Source organism: Grampus griseus, assembly GCF_964374135.1.
Source record: "Grampus griseus genome assembly, chromosome: 13".
Taxonomy (NCBI): domain Eukaryota; kingdom Metazoa; phylum Chordata; class Mammalia; order Artiodactyla; family Delphinidae; genus Grampus; species Grampus griseus.
The window spans coordinates 76,952,985-76,973,119 of NC_139007.1; the positions used below are offsets into that span (position 1 = coordinate 76,952,985).

Here is a 20,135-nt window from a genome sequence, read left to right on the forward strand (position 1 = left end):
CTGGGTGTGCCACTCAGAGTGGAATTGCTGAGTCATGTGGTAATTCTATGTTTAGCTTTTTTGAGGAACAGCCCAACTGGCTTGCACAGCCAGCGCTGCGCCGTTTTACGTTCCACCAGCAGTGCACGAGGGTTCCAGTTTTTTTTTTTTTTTTTTGCGGTATGCTGTTGTGGCCTCTCCCGCTGCGGAGCACAGGCTCCGGACGCGCAGGCTCAGCGGCCATGGCTCACGGGCCCAGCCGCTCCGCGGCATGTGGGATCCTCCCGGACCGGGGCACGAACCCGTGTCTCCTGCATCGGCAGGCGGACTTCCAACCACTGCGCCACCAGGGGAGCCCCCTTTCCTACATTTTTAACTGTTCTTAGTTAGCTCTTTTTTCAGAAATTGTCTGTCTGACATGATCTTTGTAAGTACACAGTCCAGTTTTAACTGACTTTGAGATTATAACTCTGTTTCATATTTCTTCCTTTTGTCTTAAATACAAAACAAGAGTGGAGGCAATGTAAACTATGATGGGTATTTAAAAAAATTTATAGCAGGACCACACCCCAGTTGGGTTTAAACTAATACTCGTAGGAGCCGGTCCTTAGGTGACTGGCCATTGGCCCAGCCCCAGGTGACTGGTGGTGGTGCTCAGTGTGGGATGGGTGGATGGGGTGGGATAGAGCCTGCCAGCTGCAGAGCAGGTTCAAGCGGCCACTGGCACCTGGCCTCACCTCTCTTCTCTGTTTCCCTTTCTTACCCCCTGAATTCCTCCCCCCATTCCCTAGCCACCTCCTCCAAAATCTCCCTTTCCTTTCTTCTCAGTTCCTCATACAAACCAAATACTCAGCTACTTTCACTGGCCTGGTTATGCCCCCAGGAAGCAGTTTCTTTTACTAAACTGCAGTCATCAGCATTTTTAGTCTCTCTGCTCTGTTCTCTCTCTGGTGGTTATTTACTTGTGGGAACCCAATATTGTAGCTCAAATTCATCGTTTTTTTGGAAGCAGTGGATCCTAGAGCATCAAATAGATGCGTCTGGATTGCTTTGTCTTGACTTTTTTAAAAAAGGAGAATGCTAAGGCAACACTCAAGAAGCTAGGCTCTCTGTTTAAGGTCAGTGTGGCTGTGCGGCACTGTCGCAGGTGGCAGCTTTGGGGAGATCGTTAACGCCATTAGGGATAATGGTTTCCTCTCTGTTACGATGTTTGAGTTCCCCATTAAAATTCTTAAGGAGGAAATTAAATTCTTTTCCAGGTTTTATTTTATGTGAAGATTCAATCAAATAAATCTGCAGAAAGTTACCATGTTGAGGCTATTTCCATTTCTATTAATGCCTGTCATAACTAAACAAAGGTTTTTAAGATGAACATTGGAGCATCAGTTAGAAATTTAGAAGAGGAGTGAAAACTGCAGTTCAGCTTGAAATTGGAGCTCTCTGAGCCCTAATTTTCATTGCTAAGATGATTAAAGGAAAAAGCAAAAGATATCAAGGAACACAGAAGAAAAAAATATTAAAGAATATTAGCATGTTAAGCATTTGCTGTCAGATTCCTCTCAAGTCTAGAGTAGTTATCAGCTCACCTTTTTCAAATTTGAAGATATCTATCTATAATAATGGATTTCAGTATATTTAAAAAAAATCCTAGCAAATGCCTAGCAGCTACTCGGTTTACATATTCTTTGTTCCTTGGGGAAAAAAGAATCTGTGATCATCCAAAGTGATCACTGTGATGGATAGTAGTGAAAAGGAAGTTTTGAAGAATTAAAAAATAAAATGTCTCTTCTCTCATTATGTTTAGCCTCCTAGAAACAGCAGGTTATATCTAAAAGCAATGCCTTCCTATTTTCCAAACGGTGATTTGGGAGTTTTAGGGTGCCTGTCCAGCGGGGGCTGGTCCTGGGTCTTTCGGGATGGCCCTGGCGCTGTCCCATGGTGCCCACAGGAGGTGGTCACTCCCCAGAGGGGAGACCTGTCTCTGGTTCCTGGGCTTCTCATGCTGGCCCGTCAACCTTCTCAGGGGTCATTAACTTCTTTTCAGATAAGACCCTGGTTGAACCTGGGCTGTTTGGGGTATTTTTACTAACAATATTCTACACCTGAGAATCAGGAATAATGTCCCTTGAAAATCAAATGCAGCCTGGCTTGAAGAAGCACAGCTGTAAGTAGGGCTTTTGACAGCCCCGCAATTTCTGCAAATGGTTCATAATTGATTGCCGCCATTCTCCTCAAGGGTGCCTATTACTGTCACAGCTCTTTGTGTGCCCCTGTCAACCTCTCCGGTTTGGGGAATTTTTTTTTTTCAATATTGTTAGCAGTCAGCTCGCACTACTGCAATAGTTTGGAGCCTGAAAGGAATAAACAGTTCTTTTAGAAGTGAGGGGATTGAAGGAGTTTCTGGTTTGTTCTGGGAACTTGAGGTGTGTAAAGCCGTCCCCACAGAAGTGCCGCTTGCTTTGTTCGTCGCCCTCTGAGCTGGCTCTGCAGATGTGGCACTCGGTGGTCCTGCCGTCTCCCTGTGTGCCCTAACCCGGCACCTTCCCAGAGCAGGCGGGTTCAGGGCATGGGGTGGAAATCCAGAGCAAGGGGTTGAGCCTTCCCCAACCCCCAGGCTGCCTTGAAGGAAGAGCTTGGTGGCGCTAGGAAGCCCTTGTGAATGTGACTTGAAAGAACAGTTTGGGATTTTTTTCACTGCCTGGGATGAGAGTGAGAGAGAACGCGTGTCTTACTCATTTCCCAGCAGCCGACTTAGATGGAATCATTTCTCACAGAGGGTGCAGGTTTCTTTGAACTTTTCCTTTCTATGTACAGCATGTAAGTAAACAAGGGCTTTGATTCTCAGGGATGTGCCTTCTGATCCAAATGTAGGCATGCTTGCGTGGTTTTCTTTTCTCTGTCTTGAAAGTTGATTTCACTCTAAAATGCCTAAAGACTGTTATGCAGACAAGATAAGCCTTTCTTTCCGGAAGGGATCTGGGCAGTAATCTTCAAGCACTCTTTACAGCTCAGGATTAAGAGAATTTCTTTCGGATACTAGTTGTTCGGTGGCACTGTCAACTTTTCCTTCCTCATTCCAAGGATGCATAGGTCTCTAAATGAATCTCTGAAATAGTTTGTCCTTTTGAAATAGAAAGGTATCAGAAAGTCCTAGGGAAATTTCAAAAGATTTACTCTGTCAAATATGTTTGAAAAGAGAGAAGGATAATTTGAAGACAGTAAACAATTTTATGCTTTGTCAAATTTTCTTGGAGTGTTGTCCGTACTTGTATTGGGCGTATTGCTGTAAAAGAAAATCCACAAGAGTGAAACCCGTTTTCTGTAAGGTAAGCAGTGTTTTACTTCTGTTACTCCTGTTTAAATATTTTTTTTCAGCTTTTTAGAAAAATGTTATGTAATCACCTCGGGTGTAGCTTTGGCAGTGATTATTCTTGAGGTTTGTAGGCGTGGTGTTGATGGAACAGAGAGCACTGAGGATCTGGAGACAGATAGCCTTGACAACTGTGTGTTGTGCTGTTTGCAATTTAATCATGTTGAGAATATATTTTGTCCTGTTTTATTTTTTCAAGGTAGAAAAAAGGGACATGCACTGATGGTTAGGTTTTGGTGTCCGGCATGAACATAACTTGCGTTGAATATTTAATGCCTGCTCACCCCCTTAGCTTAACCTTTTGAGTTTTTTGCATGAATTGCTTTGAAGAGCTTGCGTCTCTAAGAAGCTACAGGAAAAGAAAAAGATTCGTGTGATTTATTTTTCAGCATTTTTAACTATATATCTTTCTTGTCTGTCTTTGAGTGTCCTGCATTATTTCAGGATCTCTTGGTCGTAAGATGCTTTTGTTAAAAAGTCCAGCGAAAATAGAATTTATTTGTAAATGGTAGTCTTTCTACATGGCTGCCGTTGAATAGATTAATCATGATCCTTTTTCGGAAACTAAACATGCCTATTTCTGAATGCATGCTGTCTGACATAATTCCTATAGGAGGGAACAGAGAGGTTGCATCCTTACAGCAAACCCATTTGTCCCTGAAAAATGATCTGGAGCCTGATGTTCCCCAGTAGCGAGACAATCATCTTTCACAGTGATTCAATTCCGGGTAGCCTTTTCTTGTAGGTGGTGGTATAATAGAAAGAACTCTTGATCTCAGTAGTTGGAAACCTGAATCTGTATCCTGGGCTACCAGGCTTTACCACTGCATGCCCTGGGGCAAGGTACTCAGTCTTTCTAAGCCTCTGTGTCCTCATCTGTAAGTAAAAATAACAATAGCTCCAAGCCTGTGTAGTGGAGAGGATCGTGGATGACTAGAAGCCCAGACATGAGAGATTGATTATTAGGTGAGCAGCAACCCCGCTTCCCGACGTGGCTCATACATTTGCACATTTTGAATGCTTTCCCACTCTGCTCACCTAATGCACGACTTAGCCACAAGGCTGCCTACCCAGTCTTCTTGAAGTTAGTGTCTGTGGTCAAATCCTGCTGAGCTGTCCCCTGAGATAAAAAAGAATTGGAAGCTGAGGGCCTTGGCCGTGGAGTCCTCTTAGCTCTTTGTCATCTGCATGGAGACAAAGCCTGCCCATCTTTTAGCTTATTTTTCTTAGGTAGACTGTTGTGAGTTGATGACCTTTTCTAAAGGGCTGTTCAAATGACTGAATAAAAGCAGTGTATGTTAGGTTTGCCTTTATCCTTAGCAGGAGTGAGCTGTGAATGAGAGATGCTTAGGAGGTCTTGCAGACTCTTCGCCTTTTGGAAGAGAGGCATCACTTCAGGGCAGAGAGAGTCACCAAGGGCACAGAAGGACACAGGCTGGGAGGGATCAAAGTAGAGCTGAGTTCCGCATTAGCTCTCCAACGCACTGTTCTACATTTCTAGCACCCTGCTTCCTTTCGGAAGGGACTTGGGGGCAAGTTGGTGAACTTGTTTAAAATGTCTGGGATTCATTTTCATTGGTGTCTGAAAGGCCATTTGGTCTCTTTGTAGTTTGCTGGATTTTAAAAAAAATTCCCTGTTTTCCTAGCTTCAGGGTGTTAGCCCCCTGTTCTTGGTCCGTCCTTGATTGTTAGGGCTGATGTACCGGGGAGATGCCAAGTCTTTGCTGGAGTGAAAGGAAGGGACATCACTGCCCTCTTTGTGGCCAAAGATTATTTATACACTCTGTCCCACAGGCTTCGATGCCACTCACAGTGTCAGATGAGGGAAGGAAAGAAAGGAGGAAAACCAAATCTCAGCGCCGGGCGTGGGCAGGCCCATTGCGAGTGGAGGTGTGGGGTGCCTCACGCCCTGCAGCGGGAAGACGCCGAGTGGGTGGCTTCCTGGCCGCAGCCTGGGACAGGAGGGCGTGCCCAGTGGAGGAGGGGACACGGTGGCAGGGGGAAGAAATCTCACCGGTGCTGGCCCCTCTCTCCACTTCCTCTCACAGCCCCTACCCCCATCGACGTGGCTGTGGTCCTAAAGGGGTCTGTGTTAGGCCCGGTGTGTCCCTGGACAGCGCACACCGGCCAGTGGAAGGGGGCTGTCACTGCTGGCTGAGAGCTGTGGGCCACCTGGGGCCGGATACCCAGAAGCTGCCCCCAGCTGGGTGATGCCTGACGAGGGCCCAAAGGCCTGAGCCTCTGCCTTGGGGGCTCCTAGAGCTCCGGCGCGGGGCTGGCTCGCCCAGGGGGCGGGGCCCTGTGCTCATGTGGGATGTGCCCGTGGGCAGGCAGCAGGGGCTGGGCGGGGAGCCCGACGGCACAGGTCTCGCCTCGGGGAGGCCTGGGGCCGCCGCGCCCCCTGCTCTCCGGCTGCACCTGTGAGGTGGGGACCCCAGCACCCGAGAGCTCACTCAGCCACCTTCCCTTTGTGCCCCGGTGGTGGGGGCTTTCCTATGAACTCGCTGGCTCCGTGTTCCTCTGGCCTCTTCCTTCACTCTGACCTCCATTGTCCCCAGCCCTCTGCTTCCCCAGCCTCCGTCCCCTGCTCTCTCGCTCTCCTCCAGGCTCTCCCTTTCCATCCTGTTTTTCTGGGCAAAAGAAAACGTTGTCATGGCGAGGCATCTGCAGAGTCACACAGTGGAGGAGAAGAGGCCCCCCCCCCCCCCCCCACCGAGTGGCAGAGTGGCAGCGGCGGGAGTCACCGCGGGCGGCTGTGCCGTCGGGGCCCGGCAGCTGGACGGACGCGCTCTGGCTCTGCTTGCTGACGTGGTGAGCGCAGCCCCCTCCTCACGCCGCGGGGCGCTGAGGCCAAGCGGGGCCCAGAGCCAAGGCCACCCAGGGTGGACCCTGACCGCAGAGATGCTGCAGGGCCCGTCCGGGTCTTAACCGGATGACCGACCCGCCACACTTACTTCTGATGCCGGCCCCTCCCTCCTCTTCCTCCCCTGTGGAACAGCGGGGGCTGTGGTTTCGCTCCTGTCCTCTCTGGGATGTGACCGCAGAGGGATGTGCTGGTCCTTTGCAAGGTGCCGGCCACCCACACCTCGGGGCTGAACAGGGGCCTCGGCCTGCTCCTTGGGACCTCGCCTTCGGTGCCGGCGCCTGGACTAGTCCAGGAGGGGGCTGGGCCGCGAGCTCCCTGTGCTCTGCTGGCTGAGGAGTGGGCCGCGTGCTCTTGGATACGGTCGTGGGGGAGAGGTCGTGGCCTCCATCTATCCCCCATCCTCATCCTCTTCGGCGTTCAGCCTTCTATTTCTCCATCTTTCTTTCTGGGCCTCCTGGGTTGGACATAGAGAGTTAAGAGACTTGAGTATAGCTTTGCTTTTTTGGAGAAGAAAGCGGGGAGTCTGAGTTTTCTCAGGCCGAACCCTAACCTCAGTAAACGCCGTTTGCAGGCTCTTGTGTATGCTCAGGGGAAGCCTCCTGGATGGCAGGTGGGCTCAGAGGAAGGGCACATGGGATTTTGCCCCAGGTCTCGCAAGGAAGTCCTTTTGTCCTTGGATAAGTTATCACACATCTGTGTCCGTGCAGCTGGGGGCTGGATCTGTCTTGGCGGCCCATCCTGGCTCCGAGCGTCTGTGGACGCTCAGAAAATTGCTCAGATGCCTACGTAAAAAGTCACCCACGGGCTTCCCTGGTGGCACAGTGGTTGAGAGTCTGCCTGCCGATGCAGGGGACACGGGTTCGTGCCACGGTGCGGGAAGATCCCACATGCCGCGGAGCGGCTGGGCCCGTGAGCCATGGCTGCTGAGCCTGCGCGTCCGGAGCCTGTGCTCCGCAACGGGAGAGGCCATGACAGTGAGAGGCCCGCATACCGCAAAAAAAAAAAAAAAAAAAGTCACCCACGATTCCAGGGAGCTCATTGATCTTATGATGTTTATCCGTGGATTCCCCCTTAGGAATCGATGAACTCTGCGTTCAGAATTCTGACTTGGAGTGAACATCTGAATCATCTAGCTTCTGTCTTGACTTAATATTATGGACATGACAGAATCAGTTATCAAGAACCCACAATAAGAAAAGCGCTGCGTGACATTTCAACTTTGTTTTCATCTTCAAGTCTACTTAGTTGGGTGGGGTTGGCTATCAGTGCTTGATTCTTTTAACGTGCTAGGAGATGGAGGACCGTCAGATACATAACAGCCCCTCCCTAGATGGCAAAACACTGCTAAGCTGAGACAAGGAGGCCATATTGATGGTGGTGGGCAGACATCCCTAGATGGTTAACACCAACTGTAACACTGTGTGCTGCTGTCAGAGCATTTCAGAAAGTTTTATTTTCTGTAATTAGTGAAAAAGAAGTGATTGGGGGGGGGCACGAGTTTAAATTTTGATTCCAAAGCAAAATTGTGGAAAACTCATTTTTGTAAAATGAGCCGCCGTCTGAGGACCAGGAGGGGTGGTCTACATGCTCAGTCTGGGGCTGATCAGGCAGCCCCTGTGTTTCTCTTCTGAGAGCATCACCCCGGCCGCTTCCACATCAGCAGGTGAGCTGAGTCTTAGCTGCTGCTCACTCCGTCCCTTTCTTTGGAAGGATTTACAGCCATGGTTACAGTCTAATTCTGGCGGCCACTGCTTGGGCACCAGGAATCTTTATCCATCTTCTCTGTAGTATCTGCCAAGAATGGGGGTAGCATCACACTGCTTGTTCATTCCTTTACTAAAACCTCCTTCACAAAGGTGCTGTCAGCTGTTAGCCGTCGTTGAGAGCTCTGAGATAGTCCTTTCAGTGTTCTGTGTGCGTAGAGACGGCAGTCGAACGAACCCTCTGATTGTGCTGGGTCAGTGAGGGTGTACTTGAGCCTGAGTGCTTGTTAGTGATTTTCATGACTCACAGCAGATTCTCACCTTTTGACAATGTCCCAGCCCCACGGGGTAGCCGCTTTCACTTTTAAAAAGAAAAAAAAATTCTGAGAAGTTGTTCCGAGTCATTTGGCGTTTCCCCCGCGCTCTCCTCTTTGAGTGGATTTCTGTGCCACCCTCCTTGGGGCTGGGCGGCTGGCCGAGGGGAGCTGGGGAGACGGGGGACTCTGCCCGGGAGCCCTTCACACAAGCAGGCGTTAGTGTTTTCACCCAGATCCCGGCTTCCAACTGCTGAGAGTAAGGAAAGGATTATTAGTTTTGTAAATCAGTCTCCTGCGGTTCTTGATAATAGCATGAAGAACAGGACAACAGAAACTGTATTTGCCGCATAAGGTGTTAGCGTCAGGGGAAACTGACGGATAGATAATACAGGAACTCTCTGTCCTTTATGACTTTTCTGTAAGTCTCATATTATTTCAAAATAAAAAATGTTTTTAAATGGCCAAGAAAAATGTATTTGTCACTAACATGGGAGACTGGAGAAAATGGGAGGTGTGTTTTTACAGACGCCCCCCAGTTCTTTTCTCCGCTTCACTCTTTTGCTCGTCGCCACCTCCTTCTCTCTTATTTTGTTGGTTCAGCCCCCAGTGCCCCCCTCGCCCCCGTGGCTCACCTTCCCTCACGCTCTCAAATCCTTGGCTGCCACCTAAGTTCTCTTGTGTTTTCAGAAAATGGATGTCGGATGAGGAAGCCCTTCCATGTGCAACTGCTTAGGAAGTCCCCGCCTGGCACTGGCACAGGCTGGGGGTTTCGTTCTAAGTGCTTAGAAGCCACAAGTGTCACATAGCTTGAGGAGTCCTGCCGTCTTCCACCTCTCAAGCTGCTCTGAGCTGGCTTTGGAATGTTCTAGAATCCATTCCCTTCTCGGTTCATACAGTCACAAGATAAAGGATAGTCAGATGAGAAGCCTGGCCCGGCCCGATGGCCTGGGGGTTCCAGGCATCAGGATGGGCATCAGGATGGGCCCGGGCATGCTCTGCTCTCCCCTCGGTAGCCTTGCGAGATCTTGTATGTCGTGCTTTTATAGATGAGTTTCCAAGATGGAAAGGCTGATTATCCAACCAGTAACTTCAGGTGAGATTTAAAAACAGTCTTCTATGTCTGAGCCTTTAAAAAAAAAAAGATGTTTTTGTTTGCTTTTTATTGAAGTATAGTTGACTTACAATGCTGTGTTAGTTTCAGGTGTATAGCAAAGGGATTCTTACGCAAGAAAGTTGTAAATTTACATTGTGTCATGGTCACGTTGTCTCTGATGTATTTCAGTTTTACTTGAGGGTGTGTCTGTCTGTGCACCCCTTCCCTAGGTCATCACCTGTTCTCCTAACCCCAGGGAAACATGGCTTTGGTTACTTTGTATTTATTGGTTTGCTATTTTCTAAAAGCTTGATCAGAATTGCCAAACCATTTATTGAACATGGTTGTTGTCCTAGTTTAAATGTTATTACTTCCTTTCTGTTATTTAGTTAATGTTAAATTTTAGAGATGGATTGGTGGTAAAGTCTCAGATAAACGTGTATGCTGTGGGCACTTTTCGTATGAGGTGATTATTTTGAGACCCCCCCCCGTCAGTAAGAAGCAATGCAGAGTAATGTAACAGACTGGACTATCACATTGCTGAAATTCAGCAAAAACATTTAACTAAAACCACAAGTCAGGGGCCACGCAGGTTGTACCTGTGCTCACTCAAGGCAGATAGGTAGTGCTTGGCAATACCCACACCCAATTAAGGCTGTCGGGATTTTAACAAATAATTTGATTTTTTTCATATTGTTATGATTTTTTTCCTCCCCAAAGCTGCAATTTTTTTTTCTTTTTTTTTTGAGGTACGCGGGCCTCTCACTGCTGTGGCCTCTCCCGTTGTGGAGCACAGGCTCCGGACGCGCAGGCTCAGCGGCCATGGCTCACGGGCCCAGCCGCTCCGCGGCATGTGGGATCTTCCCGGACCAGGGCACGAACCCGCGTCCCCTGCATCGGCAGGCGGACTCTCAACCACTGCGCCACCAGGGAAGCCCTGCAATTTTTTTTGAAACTAAATTCCAAACGTTACTTTCAGCTGAATATTAGAACTGAAAATCCAGGCCTTTTTATGCACGAAGTGGGTGTGGTGTGTTTCAGACAAATCGTACCACCTGGACCCTTTGTCCCTAACCCCGTGACAGTCTTCATAAGTGACTGTGGGGCGTCCTGGTGCATGAAACCTCGTGGAGCAGAACTCACTGGAAGTCAGTGTAACTGTTAAGCTGTCCCAAAGGGACCAGCCTCGAGAGGGCATGGGGAGGAGGGTGGGCGGCTGTCTTCCTGAAGCTGCGGCGGGGGTCCCACGTGCCGATCTGTCTAGGTGGCCACCTCGGTTTGCTGGGCATCCATGACAGCTCTGCTTCTCAGTGGCAGCTAGAGACTGTAAATGATAAAGTCGAAATGCTCAGGGAAGTTCTTTAAGAATTTGTAAATTCAGGCGGGGAAAAAGGCTCCCTGCATTACCCCAGGTCAGAGCAGGTGCCCGTCTACCTGTCCCAGTGAGGGCAGCCACGGCTTGGTTTCTTCTGGACAGTGGTTACGGGGTAGAGGCAAGCGTGCTGCCTGTTTTGTGCCTCCTTCCTTAGGGGTTGAGCATTGCTGTCACCTTCGGTTGACTCTGATCGTCCCCACGGCCAAGGCTGTTCCAAACCGCACATTTGCAGTTCACATTAGGAGGGTGAGATACGTAAGAAAAATAAGAGGATTCACTAGAAGGGTTTCATCCGCTGCTGTACTAATTTGAAGAGTAGAGGTTTACCGCTTAACTTGCTGGACCAGGCAGGAGGTGGCCCTGGGTGCCGGGAGCCTCGCTCACTCTCACTGGTTAGTGGACTTTAGGAAAGTCACCTCACCTTCTGAGGCCCTTATATCCTTACTCACTAAAAAAGAATGGGATTATAGTGCCATGACAGTTCCATGGAAGTGAAAGGACTTTGCAAGCTGCCCTTAGCCTGTGATGCTCAGCCCTTAGCGTGCACTGTGAATTTTATATACAGCATCTCATGAAAACCCCATTTTCTCCCCAGCAGCCCTATTGAGTAGATATCACGAGCCCCTTTTAGTGTGAGAGAACTGAGATGGGAGAAGCTAACTGATGGTCCGGTCAGTGGTGGGGCAGCGTTCACAGCCAGCTCTGCTGGATGCTAAAGTCCATTCTTTCCACTCCACCCATCTGACCAGTAAGGAGAATGTGGTGCTGATTATAGAGGAAAGGGGGAAACCACATGCACAACGGTGCATTTAAATACCAGAGACACGTACTTGACTTAAAGGCAGAGCAACTCTGTTTGTTCAGTTGCGGGTATGATGTTAGAAAGCCGGACACAACTTTTTGATTCTTTAGCTGAATTTACAGACGTGGTTAAGCAATGTACATGTGTTATTTTGTTGTTGTTTTGTTTCTGTTTGTTTTTGTTTTGTTTTGGCCTTTAAAGAATCTATTTCATAGAGCTATAATGAAATTTGTGGAGTTGTTCTTGTCAACAAATTTGAAATCTGTTGCAGAAAAGTTCTCAAGTCCCAGACTACCAAGTACTAATATCTGATAGCTGCATCTGACTAGTGATTAGTTTGATAATTTGGAGTGTAGTTTTGTACTAGGTGCAGGCCATATGTGAATATTTTCACCTCCAACTTGTTTTTCAATAGATAAAATTCATGTTTTAAAATCTGTCACTATATAATAACCTTAACATTAAAATAATACAGTATAACTAGTAGATACTGGTCTTTTAAAAAAAAAACATTTAAAACTGTATGTTGGGGGTACACAAAAGTACAGCGATACTGGAGAAGACCACTTATATCTGAACAGAATTGCTCTTCTCTCCCGGAGCTGGTTGGGTGTCTTCTTCCTGGATCTTCAGTGCATTGGTAGCTGAGAGTCCCACCCTGGGTATATCTGCATAGAGCAGAGGGTCTAGTAATATTGAATTATAATTTTTGTCAGTAATGCCTAGAGAACATTTCTTCATAAATTTATAACTTTCCTGATCTGAACATACCTTTTAATGTTGGGTTTTCCATGGGAGCTCACTCCTTGTAGGATTTATGTAGACCTCCCCCCAAAAAATCCCATTCCCAAAGGGTTAAAGAAAACACTTGATTTGTATTTGTTTTAACATCTTTATTGGAGTAGAATTGCTTTACAATGGTGTGTTAGTTTCTGCTTTATAACAAAGTGAGTCAGTTATACATATGTTCCCATATCTCTTCCCTCTTGCATCTCCCTCCCTCCCACCCTCCCCATCCCACCCCTCCAGGCGGTCACAAAGCACCGAGCTGATCTCCCTGTGCTATGTGGCTGCTTCCCACTAGCTATCTATGTTACGTTTGGTAGTGTATATATGTCCATGCCACTCTCTCACTTTGTCACAGCTTATCCTTGCCCCTCCCCATATCCTCAAGTCCATTCTCCAGTGGGTCTGTGTCTTTATTCCCATCTTACCCCTAGGTTCTTCATGACCTTTTTTTTTTTCTTAGATTCCATATATATATATGTGTTAGCATACGGTATTTGTTTTTCTCTTTCTGACTTACTTCGCTCTGTATGACAGACTCTAGGTCCATCCACCTCACTACAAATAACTCAATTTCGTTTCGTTTTATGGCTGAGTAATATTCCATTGTATATATGTGCCACATCTTCTTTATCCATTCATCCGATGATGGACACTTAGGTTGCTTCCATCTCTATTGTAAATAGAGCTGCAATGAACATTTTGGTACATGACTCTTTTTGAATTATGGTTTTCTCAGGGTATATGCCCAGTAGTGGGATTGCTGGGTCGTATGGTTGTTCTATTTGTAGTTTTTTAAGGAACCTCCGTACTGTTCTCCATAGTGGCTGCATCAATTTACATTCCCACCAGCAGTGCAAGAGGGTTCCCTTTTCTCCACACCCTCTCCAGCATTTATTGTTTCTAGATTTTTTGATGATGGCCATTCTGACCGGTGTGAGATGATATCTCATTGTAGTTTTGATTTGCATTTCTCTAATGATTAATGATGTTGAGCATTCTTTCATGTGTTTGTTGGCAGTCTGTATATCTTCTTTGGAGAAATGTCTATTTAGGTCTTCTGCCCATTTTTGGATTGGGTTGTTTGTTTTTATGTTATTGAGCTGCGTGAGCTGCTTGTAAATTTGGGAGAGTAATCCTTTGTCAGTTGCTTCATTTGCAAATATTTTCTCCCATTCTGAGGGTTGTCTTTTGGTCTTGTTTATGGTTCCCTTTGCTGTGCAAAAGCTTTTCAGTTTCATTAGGTCCCAGTTGTTTATTTTTGTTTTTCTTTCCGTTACTCTAGGAGGTGGGTCAAAAAGGATCTTGCTGTGATTTATGTCATAGAGTGTTCTGCCTATGTTTTCTTCTAAGAGTTCGATAGTTTCTGGCCTTACATTTAGATCTTTAATCCATTTTGAGCTTATTTTTGTGTTTGGTGTTAGGGAGTGTTCTAATCTCATACTTTTACATGTACCTGTCCAGTTTTCCCCGCACCACTTATTGAAGAGGCTGTCTTTTCTCCACTGTATATTCTTGCATCCTTTATCAAAGATAAGGTGACCATATATGCGTGGGTTTATCTCTGGGCTTTCTGTCCTGTTCCATTGATCTATATTTCTGTTTTTGTGCCAGTACCATACTGTCTTGATTACTGTAGCTTTGTAGTATAGTCTGAAGTCAGGGAGCCTGATTCCTCCAGCTCCATTTTTCATTCTCAAGATTGCTTTGGCTATTCGGGGTCTTTTTTGTTTCCATACAAATTGTGAAATTTTTTGTTCTAGTTCTGTGAAAAATGCCAGTGGTAGTTTGATAGGGATTGCATTGAATCTGTAGATTGCTTTGGGTAGTAGAGTCATTTTCACAATGTTGATACTTCCAATCCAAGAACATGGTATATCTCTCCGTCTATTTGTATCATCTTTAATTTTTTTCATCAGTGTCTTATAATTTTCTGCATACAGGTCTTTTGTCTCCTTAGGTAGGTTTATTCCTAGATATTTTATTCTTTTTGTTGCAGTGGTAAATGGGAGTGTTTTCTTAATTTCATTTTCAGATTTTTCATCATTAGTGTATAGGAATGCCAGAGATTTCTGTGCATTAATTTTGTATCCTGCTACTTTACCAGATTCATTGATTAGCTCTAGTAGTTTTCTGGTAGCATCTTTGGGATTCTGTATGTATAGTATCATGTCATCTGCAAACAGTGACAGCTTTACTTCTTCTTTTCCGATTTGGATTCCTTTTATTCCTGCTCTCTTTCTTTGGTATTGGGAGAAACATTGCAGGAAAGAAAGGGCACCTTTTAACAACAGTAAACGTGTCCTAGTAGTGTCTATCTTGTGGATTCCTACAAAAATATTTCCTAAGATAAAATTATTATATGGCAACAATAATGATATTTAATAAGAAGACTTGGGACACTGGTGGGGTTACGTGCGTTAAGAGCAACGAAGGGCAGATAACAAGATGACGGTATTAGTCTGTGGTGCCGTGAAGCCCCCCACCATCCCCACTTCCCTACGGGTCAGGGGAGTCTGTGAGGGTGTGGAGGCCCCCGGCTTATGTTCCACAAGAAGGTAGACCAGGCCAGCTGTTTAGAGCCAGCTGAGATGTAACGCTACGACAGTCTGGAAGCTGATCTAAGGTGCCCAAGGAGTATCATCAGAGAACTGGGGTAGGGGCAACTGAATTGTAGTTTTCTGAGAATCTTAGAACTGCTCCCAGGGCTGAGGGCTTGGTCTGCAGCTGGGAAGCAGGTGTTGCCCTGCTTTTTGGTTTTCTAGGTAAGGCAACCAGGAACCCTTGTAGATTACAACGAGAAAGAAAATATAGTTCTTAAGGTACCAGGGCAAAGAGAGAAGACTCAGCTGGGGGACAGTCCGGGCTTAGGTAGGTGGGCAGAGCTGTCCTAGGCAGAGTCATACACAGCCTGAGCTTTGAACCTCAGCGTGTGGGGCCCCCCTTCCAGGATTCAACTGTGTCGTCCTCAGTCTTCTGTTTATAGTAGAGACTCTACCTGCCCAGGAAATTGGAGGCTAACAAAGATTTTTCAAAGCTCTAGTCTCTCCAGAATTTGATTACAATTGGTGTTGTTATTGACACATTTTCTCTTCAAATACAGTGACGAAGATAGAAAAAATTCTCAGCTCAGTAAATTCTCAGAATATGTAGCACTTAAAGACTTTTGCTGCAAAAACTGCTCAATAATATATTATCAATCGCCAAGAATAAAGTTAGAGGCACAACTCTTGAATAGAAATATTGTGTTTGGAAAAATCGGCAGTAAACAAAACCAACTAGAATGATAGGGTTCAATGAAAACATAAACCACTGAAGGGAGAGTTACTGTAAATACACAAGTTTAAACTAATTTATGTGATTATCAGAACAAAAGTAGGCTGTGAGAGAAAACCAAAGGAAGAGAATTAAGAGGGAGCTAAGACCTGAGATAAATACCTATGGATAGGAAAGTGAATGAGGATAAGACAGAGAAGTCGTAGATAGGCAAGTATATGTTTTCCAAACCGTGAGTTGAAAGATACTGGTTTAGAGACTTCTTGACCTAGATAAACGTATTTAGAATGAATGTTAAATGGTATAATCACAATAGACCTTAATGCGCCAAGTCACAGGAAAAGCAAACTGAATTCTCCCACGCATCGTAAAGCAACACAAAAGAAAGCAAAAACTGTTAAAGAGAATTTGAGTCATTTCTCTGAGCCCTGGATCTGAGCCAGGTGAGCACACAGGTGTTGTTTTGTTTGGCTTTTGACACAGTTGAAAGCATATGACATAAAATGGTTTATATCTTGTTGGAATTAAGATGTCATCCGGAGTCTGTAGACAATTGACATGTGGAAGTATTTTTTTTTTTTTTTTTTTTTTTTTTTTTTGTGGTACGTGGGCCTCGCGGCATGCGGGATCCTCCCGGACCGGGGCACGAACCCGTGTCCCCTGCATCGGCAGGCGGACTCCCAACCACTGCGCCACCAGGGAAGCCCAGAAGTCATTTTTTAAATATACATTTTACTCACTGAAAACTTTAGAATAAAGTTTTATAGATTATTTCAATTTTAATTCAGACTGAATTTCAAAAGAGACATCTTTTTTGGTTGGGCTCAGCTCTTTATCAGGGACTGGCAGACGTCTCCTGTGAAGGGCCAGGTAGTAAATATTATAGGCTCTGGCAACCACTTACCTCTGCGTGTCAGTGCGGAAGCAGCCATAGACCATAGGCAGATGCGTGAGCGTGGCTGAGTTCTAATAAAACTTTATCCACAAGGACAACAGGCAGGCTGGGTTTGGCCTGAAAGCTGTCGTTTGCTAACTCCTGCTCTGATGGTCCGCCCTTAGCTCACCTGCTTGTTTCAGGGTGGGGTCATAAGAGTCTCTTTTATACCATTTTTGCGCTCAGAAGTCAAGGAAAAATTCTGGCCCACCCGCATCTTCCCTGATGCGCAGGTTTGACTGCACATCAGAAGGAAGCCGTATCTTTCTTTCTGGGTGAAAAATGGGAAAGAGAGAACACGGTACCTGGCATAGGACCTGGTAGGTAGGCTGAGCCGATTCTTGTGAATTACATACGAGTGATATTGAAACACCCGATACTTTATGTGAAAGAAGAGCCTGCTCGTGTAGAAACGCTGCCCTAGCCCTTGAAACATCCTTGGCTGAAAGACCGTATCTTATTCATCCCTGAATTGAGACCAAACTCCAGTTAAATAAGGAAACTGAGCAGAAGGCAGGCAGCAGGCCTGCTTCACGCGGGCTCTGGATCGATGGCTCCCTCCCCGAGGGCGTGACTCTGGCCTGGGAGCCACGGAGCCACACACGTGGTGCTTCCCCACCTCCGGGCACACAGCTCGGACCTGCCTTCCCGGGGGTGTGTCTCCTGAGGACGGGCGCTTCCTGCTTGGTACACACAGGTGCCCTCTGCCTTCTCAAACGCTGCGTCCTCTCTGGACGGCCGCTCTCCAAAGGTGAAGTTCGTCTCCTTCTCTGCCCACCTGGTGAGGCTGCAGCCCGTCCCACCGGCCCCCCATAGCCCCCTCTGGTTGCGGCTTTCCCCAGAGCCCTATGCCTCTGTCCAGATACTGTGGGCTCCACTTTCTGTCATCCGTCCGTGTCCTTGTTGCCTCTCTCTGCCCTTCCTCTCACTCCACCTGATAGTCTTACATGAAGGTCAGAGTTTTCCTCTTTTGTATTCAAGCTTCATCTCCAGCACCTAGAACAGAGCCTGGCATGGAGGAGGTGCTCAAAGAAAAGTTAGTAAATAAATGGAATTTGATTTCTCTGGCCCTTCCTTCAGGGAACTCAGAGGAAATGTCTCCTTCTACACTTGTAAAAACAACAGAACTTGGAAAATTAAACTCCCTGTGCATATTATAACTTTTATGGAGCCCCTGGCCTCTGTTGATCTCTTGCACTGTGCTAAGTAGTTTTACATGTTTCACCTCATTAAATCCTCTCAACGACCCTTTGAAACACGGTCCCTGCTTTATAGGTGAGCAAACTGGGTCAGGGAGGAGTGCGTCAGGACTGGTGATCGCCGTGGCCAGGGTGGTCACTCTAGAACCTGTGTGTTCAAGTCTCCTGTCTTGGAAAAAGTAACTGTCTCAGAAAGCTTCGCCCAGAGCATGCGCTGAGGCCCTTAGTGAAGGTGAGCTTCACACTCATGGGGGGCAATAACAGGACAGAGCTCACGTGACAGGTGCACACCCCACCCTCTCTAATGCTATCCCAGCTACTCACCCTGCCACCTGCTGTAAGGTGTGTACCTAAGGGTGGCCCGCGAGCCCGGCACACACTCCAAGTGGGTTTCCTCTGCCGCTCCCCTCCCCCGAGAGCAAGGCCTCCACCTCTGTCTCCTGCCCCGTCTCCCCATGTGACCTGACTTGGCCATGGGCCACGGCTGGGCTGGCCTTCAGTTCTTGGCCCCCTCCCCAGCCCCAAACTTTGCTTAGGGTGGGTGACTTTGTTTCCCTTGAGTCCATCCTAGCTTCCACCTTGCTTTCCCTGACCGTGCTCCGACCACAGAAAGTCACCCTGTTCTGTTCCCAGGCCCCTGCGCTGCTTTGGGCACCGATCGACCTTGACTGACTCGCTGCCAGTTTGTCTTCCCAGCTGAACTCTGGGAGCTGTGAGCCCAAGGACTGTCAGTCTCGTCCATCACTGTGTCCTCCTAGAAACAGGCTGCCTCTGCCTCAAATCGTTTTTGTAAAGCATCAGGAAAGGATTCCGTTAAGAAATTTCTTTTAAAAATTAAACCACTATAAAAAATGAGAAGATATAGATAAGCCAAAGATTAAAATGAAAATAACTTGAAATGCAGTGTTAACCACCGCATTTATGATATATATTATCCCGTTAGAAAAATCTATGCACATATGTTTACATGCAGTAGATATACATAAAAGTTACTTTCCAAAATTCAGACCTACCTTCTTCCCTTTCCAATAAATCATGTCCTTTTTTGGTCAACAGATGCCGATTTCTCCCATCATTGGTAATTGCTGCATAGATTTCATTGCATTTTTGTACCATAATTTAAGTTAATCTTTGCCTTTCAACATAAAATAAGAACTCTCATCTGATACGTTTACATTTAATTTTACATCTTTTAATTTCCATTCTGCCTTTGGAAGTAGAACTGTCTGGTCTAGAAAACAGATTATGAGCATTTTCTCATTCTTCTTGTACCATTTTGTTAAGAATAAGAAAATCTCAGGCCATTTCTCTAGAGTTTTTAATCCAAGGATTGTATCACTATAAAGTGAATGACTATCACAGATATAAAAATCATCATCTTGGGTCTGTTTGTAGCCTCCCCTTCACCCTGCCAAGGTGGTGAATACGACCCTCTTCCCCGCCTCTTCCCTCCCCCTCTGCTGAGACCCCCTAGGATAGACCAGACCCTCTCACCTAGCCCGTGGGCCCGGCCAGCCGCCTCTGAGCGCGGAGCAGAGTGTAGGCTAGGAATCCTGACCTGGCAGAGGTGGGGCAGCACGGGGTGTCTGTGGCTGGACGTGTACGTGGGCGATCCAGCTTACCTGGAATCCAGCCCATCGTCTGGCTCTCTGCCCGTTAGCCTTTCCGGGGAAGCCATTCACCCTTGGTGATCCTTCTGGATTCCCTCTGCTGGGAACATTTGGGGATAATGTCAGATCTTTCTGTAAGTTAGAGACTTTAATGGATTACAGAGTCAATGGAGAAAAAGTCCTTTGTACAATTTTTAGTTTGTTTTTTTTTTCCCCCACCAAAGGGAGCGTTTCTGACTTAATTTGCTAGGATGTGAGCCCCGACTCCGTAGCTGCACTCTGCGGTGGTTTACTGACGTGACTTCTCATGCCCTGGACAGTGAACTGGGGGACCTGTATGAGCACAGCTGAGCACACAGCATGCAACCACACCTTTCCAGGCTTAGGCTGTCCCCGAGGACAACTGACTGTTTGCCCAGGGCCTACAGCTTTTTATTTTTTTTTCCAGCATTCTTTCTAGGGATGGTAGAAATAGTAGAATCTGGTTCTTCTGATTGGAATCCTGGTAGGATGAGCCTCTGCAGACGTGACCCAGCCCGGGCTTCCATCCCTGTCAGTGGCCCAGCGGGAAGGGCTGGTCTGTGTGACGGAGGGAGAGGAGGACATGGGTGGCAGCTGGGGGTCACATACTGTGTAGGACCAGTTGACCAAGCAGTGTGGGGTACCCTCCCTTCTAGGTCCGTGTCTTGGCCGAGTCCATGACTGACCTCCCCTCTAAGGTAACCTCCTTTTCCTCTAAGCCGGGGATTCAAAAGTCGAGCGCACTGCAAATGCTGTCATTTACCTTTCAGCATTTCCCTGCAAACTATTACCCGCAAATTATGC

The 20,135-nt window shown here is 46.9% G+C and overlaps 1 protein-coding gene across 2 annotated transcripts in view; it reads left to right on the forward strand.

Annotated features, from left to right (window-relative positions):
- Positions 1–20,135, forward strand: part of TIAM2 (TIAM Rac1 associated GEF 2) — a 126,804-nt gene that overhangs the window by 84,292 nt on the left and 22,377 nt on the right. Inside the window, exon 1 of one of the 2 annotated variants that reach the window (XM_082668997.1) lies at positions 2,735–2,796. The exons of the other annotated variant lie outside the window; for it this stretch is intronic. The gene's annotated coding sequence lies outside the window, so the exon portion shown is untranslated. Of the gene's footprint in view, positions 1–2,734; positions 2,797–20,135 lie in introns of those variants that run through there. 2 annotated transcript variants of the gene reach the window in all.